Source organism: Antechinus flavipes, chromosome 6, assembly GCF_016432865.1.
Source record: "Antechinus flavipes isolate AdamAnt ecotype Samford, QLD, Australia chromosome 6, AdamAnt_v2, whole genome shotgun sequence".
Lineage (NCBI taxonomy): Eukaryota > Metazoa > Chordata > Mammalia > Dasyuromorphia > Dasyuridae > Antechinus > Antechinus flavipes.
The window spans coordinates 166,671,092-166,689,406 of NC_067403.1; the positions used below are offsets into that span (position 1 = coordinate 166,671,092).

General features: G+C 33.9%; 1 protein-coding gene across 3 annotated transcripts in view; it reads left to right on the top strand.

Annotated features, from left to right (window-relative positions):
• The window catches only part of G3BP2 (G3BP stress granule assembly factor 2), a 40,044-nt gene that overhangs the window by 3,135 nt on the left and 18,594 nt on the right, over nucleotides 1–18,315 (top strand). The gene's annotated exons all lie outside the window — the stretch shown is intronic.

Sequence of the window (18,315 nt, forward strand, 5' to 3'; positions counted from 1 at the left end):
TTTGAATCTTTTAATTAACTTCTGTTGCCCCAGTTTGTTATTTATTTCATACATTTTGAGTCTCTTAAAAGAGAGAGTGTGATATAGAATCCTGGAGTAATCTCTGCTTTTCTCAGTTTGCTTACTAGCTTGAAATAAAGTAGCTGTAGATGATTTGGACTCCAGTGAAGTTCTTAACTCTGCATCCCCAAAGTTCTGTTGCCTCTGTCTCTTTTGTAAACTAGTGAAGGTGGCTTGCCATCCTCCCAGAGTTGTTAAGATAATTATGTGAGAGATGGGAAAGCACTTTGGAAACAAGCTATAAATGTCATACAATTGTGTTGTGGCATTACTCTTTTAGTGATATTGATGTAATTCTAGATCTTTGATTGTAATCTTAATTTTTACCTGGTGGATAGCATCTTACTGCCCTAGATATATTGCTGTCATAAGATTTCTGAGTCTGCTTATCACCTTTGATTATGGCTGAAAAATTTAGGGCTTGGGAGAAGTGACGTGGCAGACTATATTCCACAAAACCACCTTTTTTTTTGGTGTTTTGTGAAGCTGTAGTTGTACTGAATTTCACATAGGTGAATTTTTCATCTCCATGTAAGAAATAGCTTGTTTATAGACTAGTACAAAAGTTGGAATGGGCTATTATCAATCAGCAAGCATTTATTAGATATGAACTATGTGCCAGATACTGAGAATGCCAAGACCAAACTTTTGTTCACTGCCCTCAAGGAGCACACATTCTTTGGGGAATTGGGGGAGTGGGCATTGGAGAGACATTTACATTATCTAGACATGCATAGGCTAAGATTAAATGCAGGAAGGCCTGAGCAACGGAGGGAACTAGGAAAAACTTCCTATGGAAAAGTGGCACTTGAACTAGGTCTTGAACCTTCTAGAATTTGATGGAGTCAGCGGAGGAGAGATTTTTAGAGAAGGACGGATAGCTAGAGTAAAAGTCACAGAAAAGAGAGTTAGACTTCCTACTGGAGGAACAATAAATAGTGCCACTATAGCTAGGCAAGAATCCATAAGTAAAGGAGTAAGTAATGTGGGAAAGGTCAGGTTGTGAAAAGCTTTGAATGTCAAGTAGAGCTGTTTATATTTTGTCCTAGAGATAGTAGAAACTCACTATAGTTTGAAAGAAACAGGCCTGAGATGGAGCTTTGGGAGACACCCAAGGTTAGTGGGTATGACCTGGGTAAAGATTAGGCAAAGGAGATCGAGAAGGAGTCAAGGCAAGTAGAAGAACCAGGAGAGCAATGTCCTGAAACTCAGAGAGGAAAGAATATCCAGGAGGAGGTGATCAGTAGGGTCCAAGGTTGCCAGATATCAAGAATAATGAAGACTGAAAAAAGGCATTAGAATTGGCAGATAAGGGGTTATCAGTAATTTTGGAGAGAGCTGTTTCAGTTGAACAATGAGGTCAGATGTGAAATCAGATTGCAAAGCATGTAAGGAGAAATGAAAAGGAAAGAAAGTGGAGGGACCCAAGTATGGATAGTTTTTTGTTTTTTGTTTTTTTTTTTTCAAGAGGGGTAAAGGAAGAGATAATAGATTTGGGTTTTTTAAATTTGGAAGAGATGTTCATTGAGTGCTGAGGAGCTTGTAGATGGGGAATATTTTAACAATAAGAATAAGTTAGTACTTAGAAGATTGGGTGAAGAACTAGCCTCAGCTAAGTGGCTGTGCTTCTTGTGTGATTATTTTCAGTCAAATCTGATTCTTTATGACCCAACTTGGAGATTTCTTGGCAAAGGTACTGGGGTGTTTTGCTTTTTCCTTCTCCAGTTCATTTTACAAATGAGAAACAGACAAACAGGATTAAATGACTAGTCCAGGAACACACAACTATGATCTGAAATCAGATTTGAATTCAGGATCATGAGTTTTCCTGACTCTGAACCTGGCACTCTATCCACTATATTACCTAGCTGCTTCGACAATCATAATAGGTTCCCCTTAATAGAATTTTTCAAGTAGTTGGTGGTGCTAGGGAAAGTATTCTAGGTTTGCTGTGATTTGTCATAGATAGCTTCAGAGATCTTCTTCACCTTTGGATTTAATTATCTTTGAAAAGCTTACCAAATTGGAAGTATATTTAGAGAGATAGCTGTGCTGCTCAAAATGTTGGACTTAGAGTTAGCAAAAACTGAGTTCAAATCCTGCCTCCCACTTTTTGGCTTTGTGACCCCAAACATTCACTTAATCTCAGTAAAATAGGGATAATAGCAACACTCATATAATTTTGTGAAGCACTTTGCAAATTTTAGTATCATCATCATTATTGTTCTAGTTCCATTCTACTAGTTATGTGACTTTGGACAGGTCACATATGTTGGGTCTGTGAAACCATTAAAGTTTTTATTTATAGTTCAACTAGAAGTAAACAGATTACACTATCACTTCCAGATGAGCACTAGACTTGAATCAGGAAAACCTCTTGTCTTTGAATCCTGCTTCAGTCACTCACTAATACTGTATGATCCTGGGCATCCATTTTATTTTAGCATCAGTTTCTTTATCTTTAAAGTGGGGGTAATAATAGAACCTGACTCAGTGAATTCAAATAAGTTAATACATGTAAAAAACTGCAAAATTTATAAATGTTCCATAAGAGTAAAGTTTCTATAAGCAAAGCCTGGGTATAAAGGGTATTGGGGAAGCCTCCATGTTGACAAAGTGTGGCTCTTTCTCAGACCTAAGCCACTGGAAGCTGGGCCAGGCTCAGAGAAATACCTTACTAGACTGCCAAAAAGAAGATGGGAGTTTCTCCATTCTTAATTAATATCCTGGAATGCATCTCCTTTGTATCAGAGGTACCAAGTGTCTGGAAACAAAATGTGTTCTGTTAATTAAGAGGAATATTACTCACTCCCACCAGCATAATATAGATGTATATTTATATATAAGCATGTAAGTGCTTTTTAAAAATGGTCTTTAGCATTTTATATTTAAGCCAAATATTAAGCAGCTTGCCCTAATATAGGAGATTGTTGCCAGGAAAGCCTTTAATTTGGGGGAGGGGAAGGCTTTTTTTTTTTCCTTTGGTAGAAAATTTATTTATTTAGAAATGGCTTTTTAAAATTTCTGTTAAGGTCATTAAGGTTGTGATTTTATAGATATAAATAACTTGTTTTCAGGGGTAATTAAATTTTTTTTTTGTTTCTCTTTCTGTCCACTTTTTTGGTATTTTGAGGGCTCCTTCAAATGTCCAACAAGGGTGGATAAGTATAGGAAAAGGAGATAAAAAAAAACAAAACAATTGCCTTTGCTAATTGTTAATTTCTTTACCATTCTCCACCTTCAAAAAAATTTTTTTTTTGGGGGGGGAGGATGATGAGGGGAGATTTTGCAACTATTGGCTAAATTGAGGAGATTTCACCAATTCAAAGATAGACATAGGTAACAGTTTTATAATGAGTAGAATTATTCTCATAATTGAAATGCTTTTGTATGTCTATTTGACATGCTTGTGTTTTACAGTTAGCTCTAATTATCAATTCTTATGCCAATCTACAGTAAACTTTTTAATCCCAGTTCAGTTTATTCCCCAGCTTCTTTTGTGAAGATGTATGTGATACTGGATATGTTGTTAAGTAATTTCAATTGTCTGATTGTTTATACACAATTTCTTGTTGTTGAGTCAATTGGAGTTAAGTAACTTGCTTAGGATCACACAGCTAGGATGTATAAAGTGTCTGAGACCTGATTTGAACTCAGGTCTTCCTGACTTCTAGACCAGTGCTCTATCCATTGTGTCATCTAGCTGCCCCTCTGGGGTTTTCTTGCAAAGATAATGGAATACAGTCCCATATAATACCTCTCAGATTGGCTAAAATGACAGGAAAAGATAATAATAAATGTGGGAGGTGATTTGGGGAAACTGGCACACTAATGCATCGTTGGTGGAATTGTGAACTGATCTAATCATTCTGGAGAACAATTTGGAACTATTCCCAAAGGGCTATCAAACTATGCATAACCTTTGATCCAGCAAAGTCTCTACTGGGTCTTTATCCCAAAGAGATCATAAAAGAGGAGAAACCCTTATATGTGCAAAAATGTTTGTAGCAACTGTTTTTGTAGTGAAAAGGAACTGCAAGTTGAGGAATGACTGAATAAGATATGATATATGAATGTAATGGAATATTATTCTGTAAGAAATGATGAATAGGATGATTTTAGAAAAGCCTATTTAAGACTTATGTGAACTTATGCTGAATGGAGTGGGCAGAATCAAGAGAATATTGTACATAGTTAGAAGATTATGTGATGATCAAAAGTAATAGACTTGACTTTTTTCAAGAATGAGATGATTCAAGGCAAATCCAGTACACTTGGAATGAAAAATATCATCTACATCCAGAGAGAAAACCGTGGAGACTGAATGTGGATCAAAGTGAAGTATTTTAAATAAGCTTTTTTCCCCCTGATGTATCGTTTTGTTTGCTTTTTTTTTTTTTCCTTTTTTGTGTTTTTTCTCTTTTGATCTAATTTTGTGTGTGTGTGTTGAATATGGAAATATATTTAGAAGAATTCCACATATTTAATCTATATCAGATTGCTTGCTGTCTTGAGGAAAGGGGAGAGAAAGGAAAGGGAGAAAAATTTAGAACATAGGGTTTTGCAAAGGTGAATGTTGTAAACTATTTTTGCATGTATTTGGAAAAAATAAAATACTAATTAAAAAAAGGGAAAAAAAGCCATGGCATTTAAAATTCAAATATAAATGAATTTTTGTGCTTATTGTTTGTGCTATAACTAACATGCTGCTAATTACATTTTAGCTTGTGTATTAAATTTAGCCTTTTGACCTTATTAGAACTGCTAAATAGGGGTAATTCGGGAACCTGAATTTTAAATGGTTTATGGTGGCCAGTATAGAGTCTGACCTTTGGAGGCAAAAAAGCAGAGGTAGTATTGATACAATATCAATTTTATTTCTTGTATTATTATTTAAGGATTCATAAATACAGGCCTGAAAGGACCTGAGAGACTATTATCTATTTCTACCTTCTCTCCCTTACAGAAACTTTATGCACAAAGTCACACAGGCAGGATTTGAAATCCAAGGTCTAGGTTTCCAGAGATAGTGTTCCATATTAATACACAAGAACTAAGGAACATATTTCTCATTATACTGTAGTTGCTTTTGATTCTATTTGGAAATCTGCTTTTCTTGAAGCACATTTATGTATTTTTTTCCCAGTATAAATCAAATACTTTTTAAGTATTTGCTATATTTTAGCACTTAGGTGATATAGGGAATTCAAAAGAATTGTGTAGTCTTTGTTCGCAAGAAGCTTTTAACATTTCAGAGGCACAGTGAAGATGAGAGGTTTGAGTCTTTTTTTTTTTTTTTTTTTGGAGGCAATTGGAGTTAAGTGACTTACCCAGAGTCACACAGCTAGGAAGTGTTAAGTGTCTGAGGCTAGATTTAAACTCAGGTCCTCCTGACTTCAGGGCTCTATCCACTGCGCCACCTAGTTGCCCCTTGAGTCATTTATTTAGAGGTGAGTTTTAAAATCATGGTTAAGGTCTCAACTTAGCTTTATGGGTGAGAGAATAAAAGAAGTTCCAACAAAGGTGATTAAATTGGCCTGATTACATCATAAATGGAGGAATAAGAGTTTTTTTTTTTTTTTTTTGCTGATGGAGAATGTTGTAAACTAAGAAAATGCCATTCATTTGTCAGGATTTATTTGGTTGCTTTTAAGAAAAAAGTTTTAGGTAAATGGTTAAGGGAAAGATTGCAGGGTTTGGAGAATAGGCTGGGTACGAAATGGACTTGGGTGAAAACCATAGGAGAGGAGAACAATTTAGGAGAGTAGTATCAGGTTAAATGAAAATTATTTGTTCAAGAGTGGAGAAATCTGAGCATGTGGAGGCTGGCAAAGAACCTTTGGAGAAAGAATAACTGGAGAAGCCAAAGATTGTGGAATGAGTAGAACTAAATAGTTGCTCCTGAGAATACTGTGGAGCAGGGTTCTTAACTGCGGATTTGGAGCTTAAAAAATTTTTTTTATACTTTTATTCCACTTTAATTGGGTTCTTTTGTAATCTTTCTCACCTCTTTAACATACACACACACAGAATTTATCTGACTATCCTCAGTTTCTAAGACAAAAGCTTTAAAACCTTTACTATAGAGTACCATTTTGAGTTATTAAAAAAAGCTTTAGGTTACAAGTGAACTTAGATAGAATCTGTATATGCTTAACTTTAAAATTAAAACATTCCATGCACGTGTATAAAGGAAAGCAAATAAAAGGTGAACTTAAGTAGACTAAATTGATGTTATTCAAGGCACATTTTCATATTCTCTATTCTTTCTCTTTCAAAACCCCCTTCTCCTTCCTTCCCTACCCCCTCTAAAAAAAAATCAACATAGCACTCTGTTCTCTTCCTTGCTCAGTATGTTGACCACTCTACATTGAATTTGGTGGTATTTTTTTATAGCTAAACTTACAAGAGTAGCTTTTGGTTACTGGCTAATGTCATTTATAACATACATTTGTACCCAGGTAAGTTTAGCATTATGTTAAATCTAGACAGGATTATGTTTAAGTTAATATCTTATTCTCTTCTCTATCCTTCCCCCTCACCTGCCATCGTGATCATATCTCAATTCTTAGCCACATATTACAATCATTTGTTATTATGGTGAGGTGTGTGTATGTATGTTTCCATAAGTAAACATGGTTTTTCTAACTTTTCACAATGAATGTATGTTTTCTGTTTACAGTGTTGGTGCCATTGTGTATGTTTTCTGAATTTTGCTCATTTCATTCATTTATTTCATTTAAATATGATCTTTTGTTAATTGATAGGTAGAGATCTAGAAAGGCTATATGCAAAATGATTAAAGCATTGTAAATGACAAAACCATAAAAATGAAACTCTATGCCATGTCATAACAACTAATTTTGGCTCTGAAGAAGGGATGAGAATATGCATTTCCCCTTTTTTGCAGAGGAGATGTTGTAGCTATACTGTCAGAATTGGTGTGTTGGTTGGATTTGCTGATATTCTTTTTTCCCTCTCTTAAAAAAATTCTTTGTTATAAGAAATGGTTTTGTTGGAGGAGAGAGAGACACAATGAAATAAATGTTATGTAAAAACTAAAGATCAATTACAAAAACTTAAAAGATATAAAAAGGGGAAAAATGTTCTGCATTCTTGATAATTTCTGTTTCCTTTAATTCAAAATATTCCCATCCATTCCTATACCACAACAATTCCCAAATTAACTGGTAGTAATTTTTGCTTCCACTTCAAAAATTATTAGAAATTTGGCATTTATGGTACTTTTCTATGTTAGAAGCCCTTAAGGTTTATTATCTAACAGGATCTCAAAATCAAAGGGTATGGACACTTGAGCCACTTAAAAAAAAAAAGAATTCCATATTGCTTTTCGAATGATTGGGCTAATTCTCATTTCCATACTATATTCCTATTTTTCCTCTAGTTATATTTGGGAATTTGTGTTTCTTTTTGCCCATGACAATCTTTTATGTGATGGTTAGTTGTTTGCAGTTGTTTTGAGAATAATTTGTTAAAATTCTTTGGCTACTTCTCTATAGGTAAATGGCTCCAATTTTATGTATTTGTATCAAATTCTTGGCTGTCAAACCCTTGACAATCATATCCCTTAATCTTGATCATTAGACTTTTATCAGAGATTTAAAAAAAAAAGTTAATATTGACATTTCATTTCAGTCAAAAAGACTGTTATGTGCCAGACTATTATATTGCTACATTTTACTATACTACTACAGTAGAGATAAAGGAAAAATTGAAAACAATCCCTGCCCTCAAATTTAATTTAAACTCTTAACTGCATTGAATTTATTTGTTTAAAAAAAAAGCCCACAAATTTATTTGCTAATACTTTAAAGGCTTCAGTGCATAGATTTTTATAAATAACAATAAATTAAATGTTGCTGCAGGACAGAGGATGAAACTCTTCTATAGTTGCAGCTTTCTGTAAATGAGAAGGAAGATGTTTCTTGGATACTGTACCACAGTCTTATGTTACATGGTATCAGACAATCGCTTAGTGGGCTGTCAGGTACCTTGAAAACATTTGTATTCTGAACCATAACCAAGTCACTATTTTAATTTATGTTTTTTGCCCTTTTTTTCCCTCCTGGATCTTTCAGGCTATTCATGTTCTCATATCTTTATTGGACTTGGTCCAATTAAGTCCAAGAAAATTGTTAGAAGGAGTATATGTGACAAGTGTAAAGTACTTTCTATACTATAAACCATTGTATAAATCATTTATTAGAATCCATAAATTTGTTCACATCTCTTTAGTCTGATTATTCTCATCTTGCTGTTTTCTCATTTTATTCTTCAGTCGTTTATTCTTCAGTTCAGGGAACAGTTATTCCCATCTGTTCTAGCTTTTTTATTGTTTTTTATGGTACATCTGTAGTCTATAGGTATGTAGTTAGTATTTCATTTTTTAATGAAATGATTAAATTCTATTTATATATTAGTCTTATGTGTAAGCATTTGTTTTAATTATTATTGTCTTTTAGGCCATATTTGCTAAGAAGAAATTATAAGAAAGTTTTTTGTTTTTGTTTTTTTTTGCTTGAAATCAGCCATCCCATTAATATCCATAAAAGTTTGCATATCAGTTTATACAATAGATCAGTTAGTCCAACCCCTTTATAAATATAAGGAAGTAGACACACAAAGGTTGTGTTTTGAACCAAGGACTTCTGATTTTGTCCAAAGAACTTTTGGAAAAGATAGCTTGGTTAAATAAGATGGAGAAAATTACCTATTTATAGAACAAGAGAATTGATAAGAAACACTTTAAAAGAATGTATATTGAGCACTTTCCTACAGTATGGACAGTCCGTAAACTTGGTTTGTCTTATCAGATTTTTCTTAAAATGTCTTCCTCTTGTCTCTTTGTGCTCTTTTTTCCTTCCTATCTTATGGTGTCTATACAGTTTAGCAAATACTAAATTATATTTGAATGCATGATGTGGCCATCTTAAAAGTTCTTAGGCCCCTACAAAGCAGATTTGAGGAGCAATTCATTGAATGATCTGTACTTATAATGAAGAATAAGTGATTTTATTCTAATTCTTTGGAAATTGTACAGTTAAATATTGCTAAGAATATATGTGAACTTAACTTTTAGTAATTAAAAATGAATTTTCATTAATTTTTTCCTCTCATTGTAGTAGTTTTGGACACTTTACCATTATTTCCACACAAAATACTTCACATTTATTCTAGGGTGCAGAACACTGGACCTTGAGCTGAAAGCTCAAGAAAATAGTCTTCACTTTCAGATAAAATGTTTCAAATTCTATTTCCTAACTCTGTTGTCTTGGATGAGTGACTGCCTCAATTTCCTTATCTGTAAAATGAGAAGTTTGGATCAAATTTTTGAGTTGATTCAGCTCCTTAACATTTTGTGATTCCAAGGGTGGGATGGTAAAAAGAGAAAAGGTAAAATTCAGTGACAGCTCTTGATAATTTTTTAGGGAAGGTTTGAGTTCAGAAGGACTCTGGGGAAAAAAATTGCTTTCCTACTTTTATTATCCTTTCCCCCCGGTTTGTTTTTTTGAGGAGGGTTATTGGTTTTCTTCACTATAGTTCAATATGAGTATAAGTCAATCTCAAGTTTTAATAAAAGGCAGGTTTGAGGGGAAATTATATCCTGCATTTGAACTAGACAAATATCTGCGGTCTTGCATGCTACCAGTCATGCCTTTTTAAAAAAAAAATATATATATATATATACAGGGGGCAGCTAGTTGGTGTAGTGGATAGAACACCAGCCCTGAAGTCAGGAAGACCTGAATTCAAATTTTGTCTCATACATGTAACACTTCCTACCTGTGTGACCCTAGGCAAGTCACTTAACCCCAATTGTCTTAGCAAATACACATGTGTGCGCAAATTCATTCAGACCATGATAAGTATATGCCCTTTAGAGCTGTTTTAAATTTAGGTTCCCAAAGAAATCAGATATAAAAAGAATAAAAGTTTTGGAGTTGAAATGGACATGACTAGAAATATGACCAAATTGAATGGCTACTTGTCTTTTTTTTTTTTTTTTTTTAAATCAGTCTCTATCTGAATACTTCCAATTATATTGTCTCTAGAGCTAGATATGAAGGATGTTGAAAATCAGGAAAATATCCATGAAGATGACAGGCAAGAAAACCCAGCCCTGTAGATGAGATTTGAAATTAGCAGATGTTTAACCTTCAGAAGTGACTTACAGAGATAAATATGACCATCACTGTACTGCTGAAATATTTGAAAGCTCTGTAGAAGAGGTATTTATTACATGTATTATGCTTGACTTCAAAGGGAAAACAAGTATTTGCTGTATGCCTACATTGTGCTAGGTATTGGAAATACAAAGACAAAAGGGAAAATAGTTTTTACCTTTGAGGAGCTTATTTTTTGTTAGAAACATGTGAACAATTAAATAATAAGCACAAGTTATATGCAAAATAATTTGAGGTGGAGTGGGAACACTGCTAACAATTAGAGAAAGACCAAACTTTTTGTGGCACATGAGCGAGTTTTGAAGGGAAATAAGGATTCTAGGGGATAGGAGGAAGGGATCCCATTCCAGGCTTGTAAGATAGCTTGTGCAAAAAGGCTTAGGGATAGGATATTGAATATAGACTAGTAAACAATAAGAAATGTCTAGAGAAAGAGATTGGAATAATATTGTAAAAGGATTTAAATGTCTAACTGGGATTTGTATTTTATGTTGAAGGCAATAGAAAACCCAATGGAGCTTCCTGAGTTCAGGAGTGACATTTAACCCTAGGCTATAGAAATAAAACACCAGTTTTTCCCAGAATGAATTGAAGGAAGGCCTTGCAGATGGCAGGACCAATTATTAGGAGGCTATTTCAGTGGTCTAGCAGAGAGATGTTAAGAGCCCAAAGTAGTGTGAAATAGATGGATGGATTTGACCAGTGATTGTTAGAAATTGTGAGAAGGAGCAAAGAGTAGAAAATGATTTGTAGATTGCAAATCTGGGTGACTTGGCTAATGCTAGTACCTTGAACAGAAATAGGGAGTTAGGAAGAAGTGTGAGTTTGGGGAATGATAATAACCTTCTGTTGAACATGTTGAATTTTAGATGTCTGTAGAATATTCATTCCCAGATATTCTTTATACTGAGCCAAAATTTGCTTACTTGTCATTGTAAATCATTGATCCTAATTTTCCTCTTTGGAGCGAGGCATAATAAAGATAATCTTAATCCCTCTTCTACAGAACATTTCAAATATTTCAGCAGCAGGGTAATTATTTATCCTTGTCAGCTTCTCTTAAGGTTAAATATCTTTAATTCTAAGCCTCATCTAAAGAGTTTTGAGTTTGTGTTTCTTGTTTTTCTGGTCACCTTATTGGATGTTTTCCTGATTATTAACAGCCTTCCAAAAACTTACTCTAGAAAAGTATTTCAAATATAGTTAAAACCATGTTTTTCATTATGGACACAATCATTAACATTCCTATATATGTAGTGCTGTGACCACCTAGCCTTTGGTGTACTCTATTTTATACCTTGCTTAATATTTATAATTGGGTACATGAAACAGTTATCTCTAAATCTATGATTATAACATGCATGGAAGACAGCTAGCATATGCACTGTTAACAAATACAATTTTTACATTCAACAAATCAATCAGTAGCATCTTGTTTTCTCTGTAATTTGTGTCCAAAGGATGGTTTGCCATAAAATATAGTTAGCAAAAACCTGTTTTCTTTTCAAAATGTAAAAGGAATTGTTTGGTATATTGATTGTTCTCATGTCTTTATAGAGGGCATTTAGAAAAGGAATCCAAATAGATGGTGAGGTCTTTCTGATGTTTCTATTTGTACTGGCTGCATTAAACTCTTAAGTATTGTCAAGCTTGGTAAATAAGAATCCATAATCTGTCAAAAAATGAGTTATAACTAACCACAGAGGAAAACCAAGTGGATAAAGAAAGTCTATTGACCTATACTATGATATTTGAATTGATATACAATTTGTAGATTTTGTCATATAAGTATATTCTGGAGAGACTGCATTTGGGTCCAAAATCAAATAGATGAAAAAGTTATCTGGATTGACTTTAGTGAATTGAATAGCCCTTTTCAATGATGATCAACTTTTTCTTCTCTTGGACGAAACGTAATTATTATATTTAGAGAATATTTAACTTCATTTTTACCTCGGTGTTGTATAACTTGTTTGTCCTTGTTATTTCACTTAGTTCATACATATCTTCACATGATTCTCTGCATTTATACTTGTTATTTCTTGCAGCACAGTGGCATTTTTCATATGTGCTATGCTACTTTTTTAAGCTATTCAGTAAAATGGCAATCTTCTTTGTTTCCAGTTTTTGTACTATCATAAAGAAAAGTACTTTTTAGTACTGATATTCTTCTGGTCAAGTTATACATACTCAAAACATGAAATAACATAATTTCCAAGGAATTAAAGTTGCAATTTAGCCAAAGGGAATAGAAAAATCATAAAACTTGATAGTTGAAAGAGCACCATCTAGTTAAGTCTCTACATGAAAAGGAATTCTCACTAGAATATACTTAGTAAGCACTAGAATAGCTTCTCTTGAAGACCTGCAAGAAACAGGAACTCACCACCTCGAAAGGAATCCAAATCCTGATTTTGGGTAGTTTTACTTTTTCTTGATATCAAGCTTACATTGACTTCTTTGCTATTTTCATTTGTTCTTCCTTATTCTGTCTTTGAGGATCAGACAGAACAAGTTGAATCTTTCAGCAGCTGGGTAGTACAGTAATACAGGAAAACCTGAGTTCAGATTTGGTTTTGGACACTTAACTGTATAACCCAGGATAAGTCACTTTAACTATAAGAGAGAATAAATAATAGCACCTACCTTCCAAGGGGGATCAAATGAGATATTTGTAAAAGTACTTAGCATAGTGCTTGCTTCGCACACAGTAAGTGCTATATTAATGCTTATTTTCTTCACTCCCATTTCCCTCCCTTGTCTTCTTTTAACAACTCTTCAAATACTTGAAGATTTGTCATGCATGCTTTGTCTTTTCCAGACTAAACATATCTGGTTTCTTCAGTAGTTATTTATGTAACTTGGACTCAAGGCTCTTTACTATTTCAGTTATTCTTCTCTGGAAACTTCAATTTAATAATGTTTTTAAACCAAAGTGCAGAGATTTGAAACATAACGTCCTAAATGAGATCTGAAGAGGGCAGAATACAAGTATGTCCATCACCTCTATTTCCTGAAAACTGTGTACCTTTTAGTGGTGCTCAAGTTTGCATTAGCCTTCTTGCTAATGCATCACACTGCTGACTCATTGAACTCGAAGTCTACTAAAAACTCTCTAGACATTTGTCTTACTCTCTAAGCCAGCCTTATGCTAGTAAAATTATTTTGTATTCAAAATGTAAGACTCTACATTTATCTGTAGAACTTTGTCTTAGATTCAGTCTATTGTTCTAGCCTGTGAAAGATATTTAAAGAAGTTGCTGTTGCATCAGAATGAGTTTCACATGAGGTGAAATTGCAATTACAAGTCAGTCATCTTGCACCTAGTTCTCCCCTCTCTCCCCCCAGAACCAAATCAGGATATTGCAATATTTAGAATATTATTTGAAGACAATAGCCATCATTGTGCAGTATGTAATTTTTAGAAACACTGTTAATAAAAATGCTTTAGTGAATAAATAAAGCATTTGCTGCCATCAGACCAATAATACTTTCAGAAAAAAAGTTTCTCTTGGTTTCTTCAGATTGTAGAGAGGTTTGTGCAATGGTCTATATTATGCAGGGGAAAAAAAAGAGTCTACTTAGTAGAAGGAGCAGCACCTGAGCAAGATAGCAGTTTTATGCTTTGTGATGCAAGTAAAATTCTTTTTAAAATGTAGGCTTTGAAAAAGGGGTTTCTGGGAGATGGGAGCCCAAAATTTAGGATTTTTAGAGTGGAGGATGTTTCTAATTAGGAAACAAGATAGTTAATGTAGTTGAGTTGGGAAATAGAGGTAAATGTGGGATGTAGAGTTATAATACAGTTTGACTCAGCTTCAGATTGGGGAACAGGTTACTGAGGACTGGTGAAAATATGAATTTTTGTCTTTCATTAGGTTTAGGATTAGTACTCTTTCATTCTTATCCTTCATCTGTGATTTTTAAAATATTTTGTGTCATGTGCTCTAGTGAAGAAATTATTTTTGTTAAAAGTTTAGTTGAATGCAAGCACTTTCTATTTGTAAATCTCTATGCTAGGTCCTAGGATTGAAAAAAAGTCTTAACCTTTAAGAAGTTAGACTATTAAAAATTTTAAAAAGGTAGGGGTGTGTGTGTGTGCGCGCGCGTGTGTGTGCATGCATGCGTATGCGTGTGTGTGCACGCACATAGGTATATATATTTCAAAGATCTGTAAGATATGGAAGAAAACTTTTTTAGCGTAGGGAATCAGAAAAGGTTTTCACATGAGAGGCAAATATGATAGTTTAAGATAGAGCTTTTTAATTTTTCCATCACAATCCCTTTTTGTCTGAAAATTTTATGTGACCCTGGGTATATAGATATATAAAATAGTTATACAAGTCAAATATTTACTTATGTCATAATTTTGTACTCATTTAGTTACAAGATTCCAGAAGAGCTCATGACCCACAATTTAAAAAGTGTCAGTGAACTAAACATTTTTTAAGGTCCCTTCTTGATTTAAATCTGAGACTCTGATTTATTTCCTCTCTTATCCTTTCTTAAGCATATCCCTTCCCCTTTCTCCTTCCTCCCCCCTCCTCCATTCCTCTTTATTCATTTATCTGTGGTCTATATGCATTGCCTCCATTTCCTCATTACTGCTCAGAGGATTATATATTTAGATGGAAAACACTTTAATTAATCTTTAATTCAGGGATTCTTCACCCTTTTTTGTGTTCTAGACACCTTTGATCTGGTGAATCCTTAGACCCTTCTCAGAATAAAGTGTTTAAACATGCATAAAATTAAATTCATAGCAATACAAACTAAATTATGCAGAAATAGTTTCTCTCTCTCTCAAACACACACACACACACACACACATACAAACACACACACACACACACACACCACACACACACACACTTTTTAAAGTTCACAGGTCTTAAGTTTTACCTAATTTGATCCCCTCGTTTTATAGAAGTCCCAGAGAGGTAACATTACTTAGGTGTTCTCACTTTGATCACATCTGCTTCTAAGATTTCACTTACCTAAACACACACACTTTTCTTCCATATCTCTGTTTCTAATCCTGACTCTCCTCTGAGTTCCATTCTCACTCTTGCTGGTTATCTCTACCTTAAACATGTTTAATCTCTACCTTAAACATTACATATTGCAAAAAGAATTTATTGTTCTCCTACTCCTTTCCATTTCTGTTAAAGACTAAACAAAGACTAAGCTTCAGTTTCCTTTTGCTACTTCCCCAGTCAGTCAGTTACCACAGCTTTGTCAGTTCTATCTCTGTAGTATCTCTCAAATGTGTCCTCTCTTGTCCATTCATAGTGGCACCACGCTAGTTAATTAAGGCTCTTATCCTTTTGTGTATAATATCATTAAAAATCTAAGTAATTTCCCTGCTCTTAGTTTCTCTCTCTCAATCCATCTTCCACATGACTTCCTAAATAATCTTCCTAATGGCATTCTTACTTCAGTTCTCTATATACAAAGATTTTTATTCATTCCCCATTACCTATAGAATAAAATACAAACTCCTAACCTTTATGTATATGGCTCTCCAGAGTCTGGCCACAGCATAACTTCTTAATTCTATTTAAGCACTTTGTACATTTCAGCCAAGCTGAATTATCTCATTTTGTATCCTTGTATCACATCACATAGTTCCTGGTTTCTGCCTATTAAAATCTTTTTATCTCTCCTTTCAGGACTAGCCAGGTGCTTCTTTTCATGTTAAAACTTTACTGATTTATTTCTACTCTTTTTTCTTTCTCTGCTCTCCAGGATCCCCTAATTCCATTCCTACTCCCTCCATTTTTGTTTGTAGAGCTAGAGGCTGACTTCCTATTTAGCATCTGCTTGGGATTCCAGTGATGGAGCCCCTTCATTTTTTTGTTTTGCTCCTTCAAGAAAAGTTGTATTGATGCTTTTTGTTTTCATATCACAATCATTTTGTAATACTACCTCACTGAATTGTTTCTTGAAACAAATAGTTAAGAAAACTCAATCAAGGCTAAGATGACAGGAAAAGATACTGATAAATGTTGAAGAGGAAGTGGGGTAACTGGACACATGCATTTTTGATGAGATTGTGAAATAATCTTATCATTCTGGAGAGCAATGGAGCTATGCCCAAAGGGTTATTGTGCATACCCTTTGATTTATCAGTGTCACTACTGGGTTTATATCCCAAAGAGATCATAAAAGAGGAAAAAAGGATCCACATGTGCAAAAATGTTTGTAGCAGCCCTTTTTGTAGTGCAAATTGAGTAAAAATTGAGTGGATGCTTATCAGTTGGGGAATGGCTGAATCTGGACTTAGCTCTTCTGGGAAATGTGATACTTAAAGACAATTCCAGTAGACTTGGGATGGAAAATGTCATCTGCATCCTGAGAGAGAACTGTGGACACTGAATATGGATAGAAGCATAGTATTTTTATCTTTTGTTTATTTGTTTGTTTCTTATGGTTTTTTTTTTTCTCCCTTTTGGTCTGACTTTTCTTGTACAACATGACAAATATGGAAAGAATTACAGTTATTTAACCTAAAAAACCCCAAAAAAACCCCAAATCAACTTACCAATCAGTCTGACATTATATATAATTTGTACCTTCAAATCCCCTCGCTCCTCCCCTCCCTCCCTCTCTTTGTGATAAGGGCATCATATGTTTCATTGTATGTTCTTGATCACTTCAACTACTAGAGTTCTACAACTTTAGGATTATTTTATATACATTATGTGTATTTTCCTGGTTCTGTTTACTGCATTACTTCACACAAATTCTTATTTTTCTCTGAATTACTCATTCACTTATTTGCAATAAAATTACATTGCCATTATATGTTAAAATTTGTTCAGTCAAAAAGTGCAGCTATGAATATTTTGCTATGTTTTTGCTTAGTAGTGAATTTTCTGAGTCAAAGAATATGTGAGTAGTATTTAATAACCCCACTCACAATATCAAATCATTTTCTAGACCATTTGGGCCAATTCATGGCTTTACAAATAAGTATAATAGAGTGCTCTCTTTCTGTAATCTTTGTCACCTTAGGTATAAAGTAAAACCTCATTCATGTTTGAATTTGCTTTTCTTCTTTTGGTTATTTTGAGCATTTTTGTTTATTGACATTTTGAAGTTCTTTGATAATTCATATTTTTGGATCACTAGGTGTGCTTTGCTTTTGATAATGTGTTTGTTTCTAGTTTGATGTATCTTTTGAAAGTTCTAATCATTAAAATTCTCATTTCTAGAAATCTTCCTTCCTTTAGTTTTGTTTCTAGTTCTTCCCTCTTGAATAACACAGAATAAACTTAATGGCACCTGATAGCCCTCCAAATATTTGACAACTTTGATGTGTGCTTTTGATGTTTCTCCTCTCCATGTTAAATATTCCTGATTTCTTCATCTGTCTTTCATGTGATATTGTTTCCAGACTTTTGACATTAAGATTATTCTTGAATGTTCTCTATCAGCTTCTTTAAATTACCTCAAAATGAACTTTTATAGCCTGTAGGCAAAGTGTAACCTTTCTCGGTTTTCTTGTTCATTTAAGGGAAGGAGAATCAATGATATCTTTTAGGAAAGAGAGAGATAGATAGCTGTGTTTGTAGGCAGCATAGAAGAGCCAGTTGATAGGGAGCAAAGTGGATAATAGAAGAGTTAGTCTACAGGACAAGATAGGAGGAGATGAGATCCAAGTCTGCATGTTGATAGATTGACATTGACAAGAAGACACTTCTTCAAGCAATATGGATATAAAAGAGGAGAGAGGGGAAATTAACAAGTTTTGTGAGATGAATTGAAGAGAAAGAGGGAGTTCTTGGCAAATGACTTCAATTTTTTCTGACGTATAAAATAAGAATCCAGTTGAGATTATTTCATATAAATTTGTAGTGAACCCAGTCTATAATTTTGTGCTTTTTCTACAACTCTTCATCAGTAAGTGAATAAATATGAACAGTGGAAGTAGATGTTGGGAATAATCTAAGATTGGGATTTGGCAACATGTGATCAATGATAGGACAAGAAGACAAAGGACTTTTAAGGAAGAGGGAAGCCAGTGACTCCATTGTAGGGTTGATAGCTT